The sequence below is a fragment of the Chiloscyllium plagiosum genome, unplaced genomic scaffold, assembly GCF_037043375.1.
Source record: "Chiloscyllium plagiosum isolate Xiang-an unplaced genomic scaffold, Cpla_swu_hap1 HiC_scaffold_27, whole genome shotgun sequence".
NCBI classification, from domain to species: domain Eukaryota; kingdom Metazoa; phylum Chordata; class Chondrichthyes; order Orectolobiformes; family Hemiscylliidae; genus Chiloscyllium; species Chiloscyllium plagiosum.
Genome location: NW_028270165.1, coordinates 14428370 through 14443636, shown reverse-complemented (window position 1 = coordinate 14443636; position 15267 = coordinate 14428370). Strand labels below are relative to the sequence as shown.

At 47.9% G+C, this 15267-nt stretch overlaps 1 protein-coding gene and 1 non-coding gene across 2 annotated transcripts in view; one reads left to right on the top strand and one right to left on the bottom strand.

The window, feature by feature from the left end:
* Nucleotides 1-15267, bottom strand: part of LOC148143179 (uncharacterized) — a 217166-nt gene that overhangs the window by 165028 nt on the left and 36871 nt on the right.
* On the top strand, nucleotides 2890-2961 carry trnam-cau (transfer RNA methionine (anticodon CAU)). Its single transcript has one exon. It is a non-coding gene; the product is annotated as a tRNA-Met (tRNA).

The following is a 15267-nucleotide window of genomic DNA, read 5'->3' as shown; positions in this document are numbered from 1 at the left end:
AATCCACTCAATTCAAGTGGCATGATTTTAGAGGTCTCAATGGTTTTCTGTCCTTCGTCTGTTTCCTCTGAACTGAATCGCAAACCCAGTTCTCTGCGATGCCAATCAGCTGGTAAAGTTGAAACACATGCCTTGCGGTTTCGTCCATTCCTTGCACTAATTCGCCACCCTGGTCCAGACGAGAATGACAAGCATGTCAGAAACCGCATCACGACTCAGACATAGTCCTCTCCTATTAGGACGGATACCACCGATTGTGAATAACCTCAGAGAGAGAGACACGTGACAGACAGTCGCCGTGGACTCGATGGGCTGAACGGCTTCTGTCTGCGCGAGAATGATGCTACGTGTTTATGCCGTCCCACTGCCTGTCTCTGGGACAGAGAGGCTGAGGGAGCAAAACTGCTTCATTTTTAACCGTCCCTTCCGTGTTGGATGCCTGCAGTCCCTCAGCTCAGGGCCGTGGGGATGACTCTCAGTGAGTGAAGGTTTCACTCGGATTCTCTTCATCTGGGACACTTGGGGCTCAGATGTTAACTGCTGCGCGATCGCAGCAAAGAAAGCGATGCCCACTTTGCAATAGACTTTCCGTAAGATTGCTGGGTGAAGACGATTTCTGAACACCAAGAAGGCTGCACAACAATGTGAATTTACCTGGGCGAAGAGTTCTCGGTGTCCATTTCTTTCTGTCCTGCCAGCACAGCATCTTTCTATCTCTCCGATAACAGACCCTTGGACAAAGTTCACAATCAAAGTTGTTCATGTTCCCCGCATTAATGTAACTGACACCTCTCACCCCAAGGGTTTCAGAGAGAGACAGAGAGAGAGAGCAGAAGATCGAATGGACTCTACCCGCCCCCACCCTACACCCCGTCCCACCCCCCAGAACAACGTCCAAGTAGAAATAAAATGGTTTAATTATCCACCAGTGGGGGTAGTCCAGTTCCTGGGGATGAGACAAATATCAGCGCCCCGGGGACAGAATGACAAGCAGATGTTCTGGAAACGCTTTGCTGCTTGCAATTCTTGCAGCAACGTGGTATGTACTTCATACTGAGCAAGTTTCAGCTGGCTCAGAGTCTCCGATGGACATTGCTGTGTTTGCCGCCAGCTCAGAGAGAGAACAATAGGAAGGACGTGGGAGTGAATAACGATCCGCGTGAGAGGGCGAATAACTGTTAATGGAGACTGTTAGCGGCTAACAATACGTAGTGTGTCATAGCAGACGAGGTGATAACAAGGAGTCGTTTGTGTGGTAGGGGTCAAGGACATGGGGGAGTTCAGGCCCTAAAGTTATGGAACTCGATATTGAAGACCGGAGGGCTGTAAGGTCTCCAAGTGGAAAATGAGGTGTTGTTCTTTCATCTGGAGCGAGAACACTGCTGCAAGCCTGAGACAGAGATGTTGGCCAGGGAACAGGGTGATGTGTTAAAGTGGCAGGCAACCGCAAGGCCAGGGCCTTTTTCCTGCGGGCAAAACCGGGATGTTCTGCGAAGCAGTCACCCAGTTTATGCTTCATGCTACATTGGGGAAATGACACTGTGAGCAGCGAATGCAGCGGACTAGGTTGTGGCAAAAGTGCTGCTTCACCTGGCAGGTATGTTTGAGCCCTTGGATATTCAGGAGGGAGCAGGTAAATGGGCAGGTGTTACACATTCGGCGGTTGCAGGGGAAAGTGCCTTGGCACTATGGGAGGTGGGTGTGGGGTGTTGCGAGTGAAGGAAGAGTGGAACCGAAATGGAACCCCTGGCACAACGGGTGCGTGTTGGGACCATAACCCAGCTGAGAACGCATTCTCTCCTATTCATTCAATGTCGTCTTTAGCAGCTTTCCGGTATAACAGCGCTCTGTTCTGCACCTCGCCTTCTCATCTGCTTCCGAAAACAGCTTGGACATAAATATTTCCCAGTGATATACTGGACCAATGTGCACAGTCGCGTTGATACACTATTGGAGGTTTGCGTGGTCTTCTCCTGTTCTCTGTATCCTTTGTTGAGGAGGGCAATGCTTGTCACTGGCCACTCGGGTGTCAGAGAAAAGTTTCGAAGCAAAATGGTTGAATTATCTGCCAGTGGAGAGAGCCCGGTTCCTGGGGACGGGGCAAACAGCAGCAGGGAGACTGAATGAGAAGCAGCTGTTCGGGAAACTCTTTGCCGCTTGCAATTCTCAGAGCAATCTCAAATGTATTTTATACTGAGCAAGTCTCAGGTCACGCAAGCGGTGTGGGTCGTCAGTGGCGCTCTGGCCCACTGGCTCGTTGGTCTAGGCGTATGATTCTCGCTTAGGGTCCTTTCCAGTGCCGACTTGCGAGAGGTCCCGGGTTCAAATCCCGGACGAGCCCGCGTTTTTTTAACTTGACAGGAAATAATGTTGTGAAAATGCTCCCACACCTGAAAGGATCCACAACGATTCGGCAGAATTTTAAAGTCACGAGGTAAAGAAGGAAAAGTGACATGAGGAAGAACGTTTTCGTTACAGGGAGTGGTTAGGGTCAGTAAGTCCCTGTCTGACACTGACAAAGAGGAAGATTCAATGGACACAAGAGGGAATTCGGTGGTCACGTTCAGATGTGCAGATTTACGCTGAGAAGGCGAGAGAATGAAACGAATAGAGACACACGTTTACTTAAGTGTAGAACCAGCAGAGCGAAGGTGGGCCGCATGGCCTCCGTCTGCGCTGTGACACATGTTGTGATTCAGTGTGAAATCACAGTTCGACCAACAGAGTGTGGGAATTTAGAAATAAGTTTATATTTACACAGCCTCCATACGTCTGCGAAACAGCATATTACACGACAGCAGTGGAGGTCTTTGACATCAGGCTCGAAGGTGCCTGCCGCGTGCCAGACGAAAACCTGAAGTGTTCTGTGGAAGGTGCGCCGCGTGCGGCAGCAGAGTGGCGCAGCGGGAGCGTGCTGGGCCCATAACCCAGAGGTCGATGGATCGAAACCATCCTCTGCTATTGTTCAATGTCGCCTCGTGCTGCTCTCTTCTACAAGCCGCCTTTGCATCTACTTAATGGCATTTAGTATATCGATGCACTCGCCAAATCCACTCAATTCAAGTGGCATGATTTTAGAGGTCTCAATGGTTTTCTGTCCTTCGTCTGTTTCCTCTGAACTGAATCGCAAACCCAGTTCTCTGCGATGCCAATCAGCTGGTAAAGTTGAAACACATGCCTTGCGGTTTCGTCCATTCCTTGCACTAATTCGCCACCCTGGTCCAGACGAGAATGACAAGCATGTCAGAAACCGCATCACGACTCAGACATAGTCCTCTACTATTAGGACGGATACCACCGATTGTGAATAACCTCAGAGAGAGAGACACGTGACAGACAGTCGCCGTGGACTCGATGGGCTGAACGGCTTCTGTCTGCGCGAGAATGATGCTACGTGTTTATGCCGTCCCACTGCCTGTCTCTGGGACAGAGAGGCTGAGGGAGCAAAACTGCTTCATTTTTAACCGTCCCTTCCGTGTTGGATGCCTGCAGTCCCTCAGCTCAGGGCCGTGGGGATGACTCTCAGTGAGTGAAGGTTTCACTCGGATTCTCTTCATCTGGGACACTTGGGCCTCAGATGTGAACTGCTGCGCGATCGCAGCAAAGAAAGCGATGCCCACTTTGCAATAGACTTTCCGTAAGATTGCTGGGTGAAGACGATTTCTGAACACCAAGAAGGCTGCACAACAATGTGAATTTACCTGGGCGAAGAGTTCTCGGTGTCCATTTCTTTCTGTCCTGCCAGCACAGCATCTTTCTATCTCTCCGATAACAGACCCTTGGACAAAGTTCACAATCAAAGTTGTTCATGTTCCCCGCATTAATGTAACTGACACCTCTCACCCCAAGGGTTTCAGAGAGAGACAGAGAGAGAGAGCAGAAGATCGAATGGACTCTACCCGCCCCCACCCTACACCCCGTCCCACCCCCCAGAACAACGTCCAAGTAGAAATAAAATGGTTTAATTATCCACCAGTGGGGGTAGTCCAGTTCCTGGGGATGAGACAAATATCAGCGCCCCGGGGACAGAATGACAAGCAGATGTTCTGGAAACGCGTTGCTGCTTGCAATTCTTGCAGCAACGTGGTATGTACTTCATACTGAGCAAGTTTCAGCTGGCTCAGAGTCTCCGATGGACATTGCTGTGTTTGCCGCCAGCTCAGAGAGAGAACAATAGGAAGGACGTGGGAGTGAATAACGATCCGCGTGAGAGGGCGAATAACTGTTAATGGAGACTGTTAGCGGCTAACAATACGTAGTGTGTCATAGCAGACGAGGTGATAACAAGGAGTCGTTTGTGTGGTAGGGGTCAAGGACATGGGGGAGTTCAGGCCCTAAAGTTATGGAACTCGATATTGAAGACCGGAGGGCTGTAAGGTCTCCAAGTGGAAAATGAGGTGTTGTTCTTTCATCTGGAGCGAGAACACTGCTGCAAGCCTGAGACAGAGATGTTGGCCAGGGAACAGGGTGATGTGTTAAAGTGGCAGGCAACCGCAAGGCCAGGGCCTTTTTCCTGCGGGCAAAACCGGGATGTTCTGCGAAGCAGTCACCCAGTTTATGCTTCATGCTACATTGGGGAAATGACACTGTGAGCAGCGAATGCAGCGGACTAGGTTGTGGCAAAAGTGCTGCTTCACCTGGCAGGTATGTTTGAGCCCTTGGATATTCAGGAGGGAGCAGGTAAATGGGCAGGTGTTACACATTCGGCGGTTGCAGGGGAAAGTGCCTTGGCACTATGGGAGGTGGGTGTGGGGTGTTGCGAGTGAAGGAAGAGTGGAACCGAGGTGGAACCCCTGGCACAACGGGTGCGTGTTGAGACCATAACCCAGCTGAGAACGCATTCTCTCCTATTCATTCAATGTCGTCTTTAGCAGCTTTCCGGTATAACAGCGCTCTGTTCTGCACCTCGCCTTCTCATCTGCTTCCGAAAACAGCTTGGACATAAATATTTCCCAGTGATATACTGGCCCAATGTGCACAGTCGCGTTGATACACTATTGGAGGTTTGCGTGGTCTTCTCCTGTTCTCTGTATCCTTTGTTGAGGATGGCAATGCTTGTCACTGGCCACTCGGGTGTCAGAGAAAAGTTTCGAAGCAAAATGGTTGAATTATCTGCCAGTGGAGAGAGCCCAGTTCCTGGGGACGGGGCAAACAGCAGCAGGGAGACTGAATGAGAAGCAGCTGTTCGGGAAACTCTTTGCCGCTTGCAATTCTCAGAGCAATCTCAAATGTATTTTATACTGAGCAAGTCTCAGGTCACGCAAGCGGTGTGGGTCGTCAGTAGCGCTCTGGCCCACTGGCTCGTTGGTCTAGGCGTATGATTGTCGCTTAGGGTCCTTTCCAGTGCCGACTTGCGAGAGGTCCCGGGTTCAAATCCCGGACGAGCCCGCGTCTTTTTAACTTGACTTGTGCAAAATTGCCTGATTAATTTTCTCAAAAAACGCCTTCGTGAAACGAGGTTGGGCTGTCTGGAGTACGAATGAGGCAGAAGACAGGGAAGTGAAATGGTTGGAGATAGTGTTCAACAGGTTGACGTGAGTGGCGCGGTGTTTGAGGAATGTCAGCAATCAAGGTAGATTGGAAAATTGGGACAGCTCTCCTCGGAGAAGCGAACTTTTCCAAGTCATGAGGGATCTAGAAACAGGAAATAATGTTGTGAAAATGCTCCCACACCTGAAAGGATCCACAACGATTCGGCAGAATTTTAAAGTCACGAGGTAAAGAAGGAAAAGTGACATGAGGAAGAACGTTTTCGTTACAGGGAGTGGTTAGGGTCAGTAAGTCCCTGTCTGACACTGACAAAGAGGAAGATTCAATGGACACAAAAGGGAATTCGGTGGTCACGTTCAGATGTGCAGATTGACGCTGAGAAGGCGAGAGAATGAAACGAATAGAGACACACGTTTACTAAAGTGTAGAACCAGCAGAGCGAAGGTGGGCCGCATGGCCACCGTCTGCGCTGTGACACATGTTGTGATTCAGTGTGAAATCACAGTTCGACCAACAGAATGTGGGAATTTAGAAATAAGTTTATATTTACACAGCCTCCATACGTCTGCGAAACAGCATATTACACGACAGCAGTGGAGGTCTTTGACATCAGGCTCGAAGGTGCCTGCCGCGTGCCAGACGGAAACCTGAAGTGTTCTGTGGAAGGTGCGCCGCGTGCGGCAGCAGAGTGGCGCAGCGGGAGCGTGCTGGGCCCATAACCCCGAGGTCGATGCATCGAAACCATCCTCTGCTATTGTTCAATGTCGCCTCGTGCTGCTCTCTTCTACAAGCCGCCTTTGCATCTACTTCATGGCATTTAGTATATCGATGCACTCGCCAAATCCACTCAATTCAAGTGGCATGATTTTAGAGGTCTCAATGGTTTTCTGTCCTTCGTCTGTTTCCTCTGAACTGAATCGCAAACCCAGTTCTCTGCGATGCCAATCAGCTGGTAAAGTTGAAACACATGCCTTGCGGTTTCGTCCATTCCTTGCACTAATTCGCCACCCTGGTCCAGACGAGAATGACAAGCATGTCAGAAACCGCATCACGACTCAGACATAGTCCTCTACTATTAGGTCGGATACCACCGATTGTGAATAACCTCAGAGAGAGAGACACGTGACAGACAGTCGCCGTGGACTCGATGGGCTGAACGGCTTCTGTCTGCGCGAGAATGATGCTACGTGTTTATGCCGCCCCACTGCCTGTCTCTGGGACAGAGAGGCTGAGGGAGCAAAACTGCTTCATTTTTAACCGTCCCTTCCGTGTTGGATGCCTGCAGTCCCTCAGCTCAGGGCCGTGGGGATGACTCTCAGTGAGTGAAGGTTTCACTCGGATTCTCTTCATCTGGGACACTTGGGCCTCAGATGTTAACTGCTGCGCGATCGCAGCAAAGAAAGCGATGCCCACTTTGCAATAGACTTTCCGTAAGATTGCTGGGTGAAGACGATTTCTGAACACCAAGAAGGCTGCACAACAATGTGAATTTACCTGGGCGAAGAGTTCTCGGTGTCCATTTCTTTCTGTCCTGCCAGCACAGCATCTTTCTATCTCTCCGATAACAGACCCTTGGACAAAGTTCACAATCAAAGTTGTTCATGTTCTCCGCATTAATGTAACTGACACCTCTCTCCCCAAGGGTTTCAGAGAGAGAGAGAGAGAGAGCAGAAGATCGAATGGACTCTACCCGCCCCCACCCTACACCCCGTCCCACCCCCCAGAACAACGTGCAAGTAGAAATAAAATGGTTTAATTATCCACCAGTGGAGGTAGTCCAGTTCCTGGGGATGAGACAAATATCTGCGCCCCGGGGACAGAATGACAAGCAGATATTCTGGAAACGCTTTGCTGCTTGCAATGCTTGGAGCAATGTGGAATGTACTTCACACTGAGCAAGTTTCAGCAGGCTTATAGTCTCGACGTACCTTGCTGTGTTTGCCGCCAGCTCAGAGAGAGGGTTCAAATCCCGGACGAGCCCGCGTTTTTTAACTTGACTTGTGCAAAACTGCCTGATTAATTTTCTCAAAAAACGCCTTCGTGAAACGAGGTTGGGCTGTCTGGAGTACGAATGAGGTGGAAAACAGGGAAGTGTAATGGTTGGAGATAGTGTTCAACAGGTTGACGTGAGTGGTGCGGTGTTTGAGGAATGTCAGCAATCAAGGTAGATTGGAAAATTGGGTCAGCTCTCCTCGGAGATCCGAACTTTTCCAAGTCATGAGGGGCCTAGAAACAGGAAATAATGTTGTGAAAATGCTCCCACACCTGAAAGGATCCACAACGATTCGGCAAGTGGAAAATGAGGTGTTGTTCTTTCATCTGGAGCTAGAACATTGCTCCAAGCCTGAGACAGAGATGTTGGCCAGGGAACAGGGTGATGTGTTAAAGTGTCAGGCAACCGCAAGGTCAGGGCCTTTTTAGTGAAACTGACACCTCTCAACGAAATGATTCAGAGAGAGGGAGACAGCAGAAGAGCAGGTGATTGGAGACAGCGCTGAACAGGTTGTCGTGAATTGTGCCGTGTATGAGGAATGTCAATAATGAAGGCAGATTGGAAAGTTGGGACAGCTCTCCTTGGAGACAGAAGTTTGAAATCTGGCCCAGTTGACATTTTCCAAGACATGAGGGGTTTAGACAGAGAAAATAATATAGTGAAAATGGTACCACGCCTGAAAGGATCGCGAACAATTAGGCAGAGTCTTGAGGAGAGGAAGTAAAAATAACATTATGAAGAACATTTTCGTGCAGAGAGTGGTTAGGGTCAGATTTACACAGTTGCGCTGGCACCCTTGTGGAGCTCTGAGTTGTCTCGTCCTGTTCTGTCGGTGTGTTCTGATCTCAAGTGTGAAACCTCTTCCCTCAGATGGTAATGAACTGGTGAAGTTGAAACACATGACTTGCTTTTCTTTGTCCATTTCCTGCGGTAAAGAATCAGACGCCCGTGTAACAAAAGACTTTCTGCAGGATTGCTGTGTCAAGGCAAATTCTGAACACCAAACAGGCTGCACAAGAAGGCACTCATATCAATTTACCTGAGGGAAGAGTCTCCGGTGTCCATTTCTGTCTGTCCCGATAGCACATCACCTTGCCATTTTTTCCGATAACAGACCTTTGGAACAAGTTCAAAGTTGCCATTTGATGCATTCGTGTCAATGACGGCTCCTACCCCAAGTGATAGTGAGAGAGAGCAGAAGAGCGAATGGGCTCTGCCTTCCACCAGCACAGCTTGCAAGTAGAAACAAAATGGTTCAATTATCCGCTCGTGCAGAGAGCCCGGTCCCTGGGGACAGGACAAACAGCAGTGTTCTGGGAGCAGGAGACAGACTGAGAAGCAGATGTTCTTGAAACTCGTTGCGGCTTGAAATTCTGGGAGCAATGTACAATGTATTTCGTACTGAGCAAGTCTCAGCTGCTTCTGGAGCTGGCTACGCCCACGGAATGTGGCTCGTTGGTCTCAGGGTATGAACAGGTTGACGTGAATGGTGCCGTGCCTGAGGAGTGTCAGTTCTGAAGGTAGATTGGAAAGTTGGGACAGTTCTCCTTGGACCTGTAGTTGCTGTGGAGGAGGATCATAAGACACAGAATATAGAATAAAAGATTATAGTGTCATGCAACATAAATGATATATTGAAGAAACCTAGATTGCTGTTGAGTCTTTCATCTTTTAAAACGGGTTGTAGATTTCGGTTCATTAATCTGTAAATCCCAGAACTTTTTAAAAATCACATTCTCCAGGTAACTTAAGGTTCTATAAAAGGAGGTGACACCTCAGGTCAGACAATGCATGAAAGCTGTGAGGGTAGGGTCTATCTGTATCCTAATCTTGAGTGAGACTGGTTCTATTTCCAAGTATATAATTCTGCAAACGCAGATTCACCCCAAAGACTTCTATATGTGAGTGCATGCATGAAAGAGAGCGTGTGTGTGCGTGTGCATGCTGGGTACAGTGTGTGTGTGTGATGGAGTATTAGTATGTGAGATGGTGTATGCGTCGGGTTGAGTGTGGGGATGTATTACTGTGTGTCTGAGAGAGAGCATGTCTATCAGAGAGGGTCTGCACGAGCGTGTGAGTATGTAAGAGAGTGTGCTTGTGTGTGTGAGAGTGTATTGTGTAGCTGGGTCTCCTGTAGTGTGATGTGAACCCAGGGTCTCGGCTGAGGCCATTATCATGTGTTCTAAACTTGGCTATCAGCCTCTGCTCGGCCACTAGATCAAAGAGGGCTGAGGCACGAGAAAGGACGGGCGGGGGCACTGGTGGTGGTGAAGAAGGGAGAGAAATGGAGAGGGGACAGAGGTTGGGGAGTAGAGAATGATTGGGGTTCAGAGGGTTGGGGATAGAATCGGGGTGCAGTGTGAAGAAGGGAGAAAGGGCGGGGCAGTGGGTGGGGAGAAAATGGACTAGGGGCAGAATGGGAAGCGAAAGACAGCACAAATCCCACCTTCCCCAGGACTGGTGTCAGTGTCCCACGAACTGGAACCCACTCGTCCCACAGCAGATTTGGGGTAACCATTTCTCAATATAAGCATGGCTAAGGCATTTCATTCCTGCAGACCATTCACACTGACCTTCCCAACAGCATCCCACCCAGACCCACTCGATTACGCTACAGCCTTGCAGTTCCCCATGGCTATTTTCTGATGAAGGGTTTTGCCCAAAAAGTCGATTCTCCTGCTCCTCAGATGCTGCCTGACCTGCTGTGCTTTTCCAGCACACACTCTCGAACCTAATTTCCAGCATCTGCAGTCCTCACTTTCGCCCTGTAAGGGGTGAATGTTATATTCCGAGTCTTTTAAATATTTTAAAATCTTTTCCCCTCACCCTAAACCTATACCCTGTAGTTTTGCAATACCTCTACCCTGGGGAAACGACAGAAACGTTGAGCAGCCAGACAAAATGCAAAAGGAATAACATGTCTAGGCACAGGGAAAAAACATTTCGACAAAATTTGCTTCGGCATTTTTCTCTCGTCTTCGCATTTGGACACTTAAGATTTGTCATGATGTGGAGGTGCCCGTGTTGGACTGGGGTGTCCGAAGTTAAAAATCACACAACACCAGGTTACAGTCCAATCGGCTTGTTTGGAAGCACTAGCTTTCGGAGCGCTGCTCCTTCATCAGGCGGCTGTGGAGTATACGATCATAAATTCTGTGTCTTACGATCTTATACTCCACAACCACCTGATGGAGGAGCAGCGCTCTGAAAGCTAGTGCTTCTAAATAAGTCTGTTGGACTATAACCAGGTGTATTGTGATTTTTAACTTTAAAATTTGTAACAAATTCCTGCACACTGAGCATGCTCCGCGGTGTCAGCAAGCACTGCGCATGACCGCCAGTGTCAGCAAAGCACTGCGCATATTCCTTGGTGTCCGCAGAAACTTCGCGTTAGCTCCTTTCCATGGACCAATGGAGAACCTTGGAGGACCGGAAGGAGACTGGTCCTCCTGCCAACCAGAGCCGGCCATTGTTGGACCGTGAGCTCTGAAGCTGCTGCTGCTCCTTTCTCTGTGAACTTCACCCCAGACTGTAACTTGCTTCCTCTGTCTAACTTTTGTGAGTACAACAGCCTGTTTCTCACCACTTTTTCCATTTTTTGTTTCATTCTGGGGTTCAATTGTTAACTTGCAGCAACTGAAAGGAAAGAGTGAATCGAGGGAGGGGTCAGACTCCGGAAAAGTTGATCCAGGTCTGTCTCAATTTACAAACACATGGCAAATGCAGTGACACAATGTATAGCCTTTGATGTTAAAAAAAAGCGCAGAGAGGAGGCGCATTGTTTAAATGGTGATCTGTTGAGATGTGGTGAAAGTGAGATGATGGAGATCAGAGTTGAAAAGTGTGGCGCTGGAAAAGCATAGCAGGTTAGGCAGCAACGGAGGAGGAGAGTTAATGTTTTAGGCACGAACCCTTCATCAGGAATGATGTGTGAATGTACAAAGGGGCCTCAGCGTCCTTCTACACCAGTCACTGCCAGTTGTCAGACAGGAGCAGCAAGCCAAGTGGAATATTAGCAAGAGAAGTTGAGGTCAGAAGTGGGGATGTCTTCCTGCAGTTAGGTCAGTCATTGAATGTATTCAAAGCTGAGTTCATTTGACTTTGAAGAACAAAGAAGTGATGGGTATTGTGGGGAGGGGGGGTTGGGCGGGTAAGAAAATGGTTTTAAGACCAGTATAGAACAGTTACAGGCATACAGCACAGAAACAGACCATTAAATCCAACTAGTCCATGCTGACTGTGTTCTGAAACTAAACTAGTCCCACCTGCCAGTATTTGGTCCAGACTCTCTGAACCTTTCCTATTACAATTGCAACATTTAAGAGGCATTTGGATGGGTATATGAATAGGAAGGTTTGGAGGGATATGGGCCGGGTGCTGGCAGGTGGGATTAGATTGGGTTGGGATATCTGGTCGGCATGGATGCGTTGGACCGAAGGGTCTGATTCCATGCTGTACATCTCTATGACTCTATGTACTTATCCAAATGTCTTTTAAAAATTGTAACTGTACCTGCATCCACCACCTCCTCTGGACATTGATACCACATGAGAACCATTCTCTGTCTTAAAATAAAAAGGTGCCCCTCATGTCTTTTTAAAATATTTCTCCTCTCATCTTCAAAGTTTGCTCCATAACCTTGAAACACCCATCCCAGGGAAAGAATACCTGCTGTTCACCTCATCGATACCCCTGAAGATTTTGTAATCCTCTCTAAGGTCATCTCTCAACCTCCGATGCTGCAGTGAAAAAAATCCCACCCTGTTCACCGAGATGCCGGTATATTTATATCCAGTTATGAACTGTTCAATGCTGGTGCCGACTGGAAAGACCAAATGACCTATTCCTGCTCCCAATTCTCTCACTCTGTGTCCAGGACAGCAAGAGACCATTTGACATAGGTGCAGAAATTAGGCCATTCAGCCCATCAGATCTACTCCACCATTCAATCACAACTGATACGTTTCTCAACCCCATTTTGAAATTTTGATTTTGGAAAGGCAGATCAGGGAAGGGTCTGCGAAGTTAATGGGGAGTGTTGTTGACCAAAGATACCTTGGAGTGCCGGTTCATAGTTTCTTGAAAGTGGAGTCGCAGGTAGACAGGATAGTGAAGGAGGTGTTTGGTATGCTTGCCTTTATAGGTCAGTGCATTTCAGTACAGATGTTGGGAGGTCATGTTGCCCCTGTACTGGACATTGATTAGGCTACTTTTGGAATACTGTGTTCAGTTCTGGTTATCCTGCTACAGGAAAAGTGTTGTGAAAGTTTGAAAGGGTTTGGCAAAGATTTACAAGGCTATTGCCAGAGTTGGAGGGTTTGAGCTAAAGGGAGAGGCTGAATAGGCCGGGGCTGTTTTCCCTGGAGCATTGGAGGCTGAGGGGTAACTTTATAGAAGTTCATATGGAGCATGGATAGGGTGAATATCCAAAAACGTTTCCACATAGTAGGGGAGTCCAAAACTAGAGGGCATAGATTTGAGGTGAGAGGGGAAAGATTTAAAAGGAACCTTATGGACAACTGTCTCACACAGAGAGTGATGCAAGCATGGAATGAGCTGCCAGAGGAAGTGGTGGAGGCTGGTATAATTACAGCATTTTAAATGGCATCTGGTAACAGGGTGAATTGAGTGGGATATAGGCTAAGTGCTGACAAATGTGACTATGTTAATTTGGGATATCTGGTCAGCACAGACAATTTGGACTGAAGGAAAGCAGAAGTATTGTTGTGAAGACTGGAATTTCAGAGCAGCTTTCAAAGATATTTTGTCCTTACTGGGAGTAGAGCTACAATAAAATCTTTCATTTGAGAGACAGCAACTGAGTAAGTGAGGACTTCCAGGATTTTGATGGAATGTGGGAATTTGTTGCAATGTGGGGTTGAAGTGTTTTAAGTAAAGTGTCCTGAGCGGGAAGCCTAGAGAAGGGTTTCGGTGGGTTTTTGTTTTAAACTGCTCATTTCTTTCAGCCCCCAACAATGTACTTCCAATGCTGTGCATCAGAAGGAGCGGTGAATCAGTAACTGGGATCATCAGAAGCCTTACGGTTTTCAGTATTGCAGGTATTGCATTGTTGCATCAGCATTGTAAAGGTTATCGGCAGCAGTGGGAGGTGTGGGCTGTATTCACTGGAAGCGATGAAGCAATTAGATAACACACATATGAGAGGGCAGGGTGGGACTTGTCTTTCAATTTGCAGAAGTTCGGAGGTCCTGGGAGTCGTGGTTCTGGGCAAACACAACTGCAGTAAATCATAGAAGCCCTACAGTGTGGAAGGAGACCATTCAACCCATCAAGTCCACACTGACCCGTCGAACAGCATGCCACCCAGACCCACCCTATCTCGTCGTTTCTGCTGGTGGGTTAGACTAGGTAACAAGATTATATGGCTAGGTTTAAGGCAGAGGAGGAGGGACGACGTTTCCTGGAGAGTGGTGAATCTATGGAATTCTTTGCTCAAGGAAGCAATAGAAGCAGGCATATTCAAGACACAGTTCGATGGGATTTTGGATGGTAGGTAAATTTAGGGTAGTCAGGATAATGCAGGTAAGAGGAGCTGAGATGATGGATAGATCAGCCATGATCTTAAAGAATGGCGGAGTAGGCTCGATGGGCCAAATGGCCTCTTTCTGCACTGCAGGGATTTTATGATTGCTTCATATGGTGTATATCTGATATTCACTGTTGTACAAGCTGCATGGCTATGATTTTTCACCTTCTAATATAGTAATGGAATTACATCCTGTATTTCTTGTATTCATTTTTATTTAACAGGTCAGCAGGAAGTCTTTCGGCAACTTTACTGGCTTTCTTTCCTGAAGCAGCCTTGACATTTCACTTTCATATCCTTCATTCAGCTCCATTTCCAGCACCTTTGTAGGAAGGTTGTTCCAGGTCATTGTCATCTAAATGAAGTTTTCCTCTTTATAAACTTAATGCTATCTGGCTGAATGAGGGTTTTCAGGTTTCTGTGTCATGAATAATATATGATCAGCAGGTATCTGGCAATCTAAGGAATTGTCACCGATGTTATGTTCATTTGACTGTACTGACCGTGACTTATTTCATGGTTTCTTTTGCAGGAAGACATGGGGAAAGAAATCTGAAACCAAAAGATACATCAGCTTCTGACAGAGCCACTTGATTCATTGGGACTTGAATATCAGCAGCTATTCCAGTCGAGAAGAAATGTTTGCTTCTGTCTGCTTGGACACTGGTGTGGCAGGAAGAATACTGATACACCCGAATGAGGTGACTGTGAAAAGTACAGTACTTCACACCATTTACTCAGCTTGGAGGATCAAAGAGGCCGTTCACTTGCTCTCTGTGCGGGAAGGGCTTCACCCGCTCCTCCCACCTGCAGAGACATCAGTGAGTTCACCTCCATCGCAGGGGGATTGAAGGAGCTTCGGCCGAGTGCCATTATCGACTGCGTTAATAACCCAGTTCTGTGGACTCCCGGGTTTGAATCTCACCATAGCAGATGGCGGATTTGGAGTTCAGTCAGAAATCTGGAGTTCAGAATCTCATTATGAAACCATTTTCAGGGAACAAACACCCCAATCTGATTCACTCATGCTTTAGGGGAGGAAACTGCCGTTGTGGGAAAGGATTCACTCACTCGTCCCAGCTGCATCCTTTCCCTGGTCTGGCCTATATGTGACTCCAGACCACAGCAGTGTGGTTGACTCTTGACAGCCCCTCTGCAAATGCGCGGGGGGAATCTTACTTGCATACAGGCTATGGGTTGCAATTGCTGAGTGAAGCAATACTTCCTCCAGGCTGAG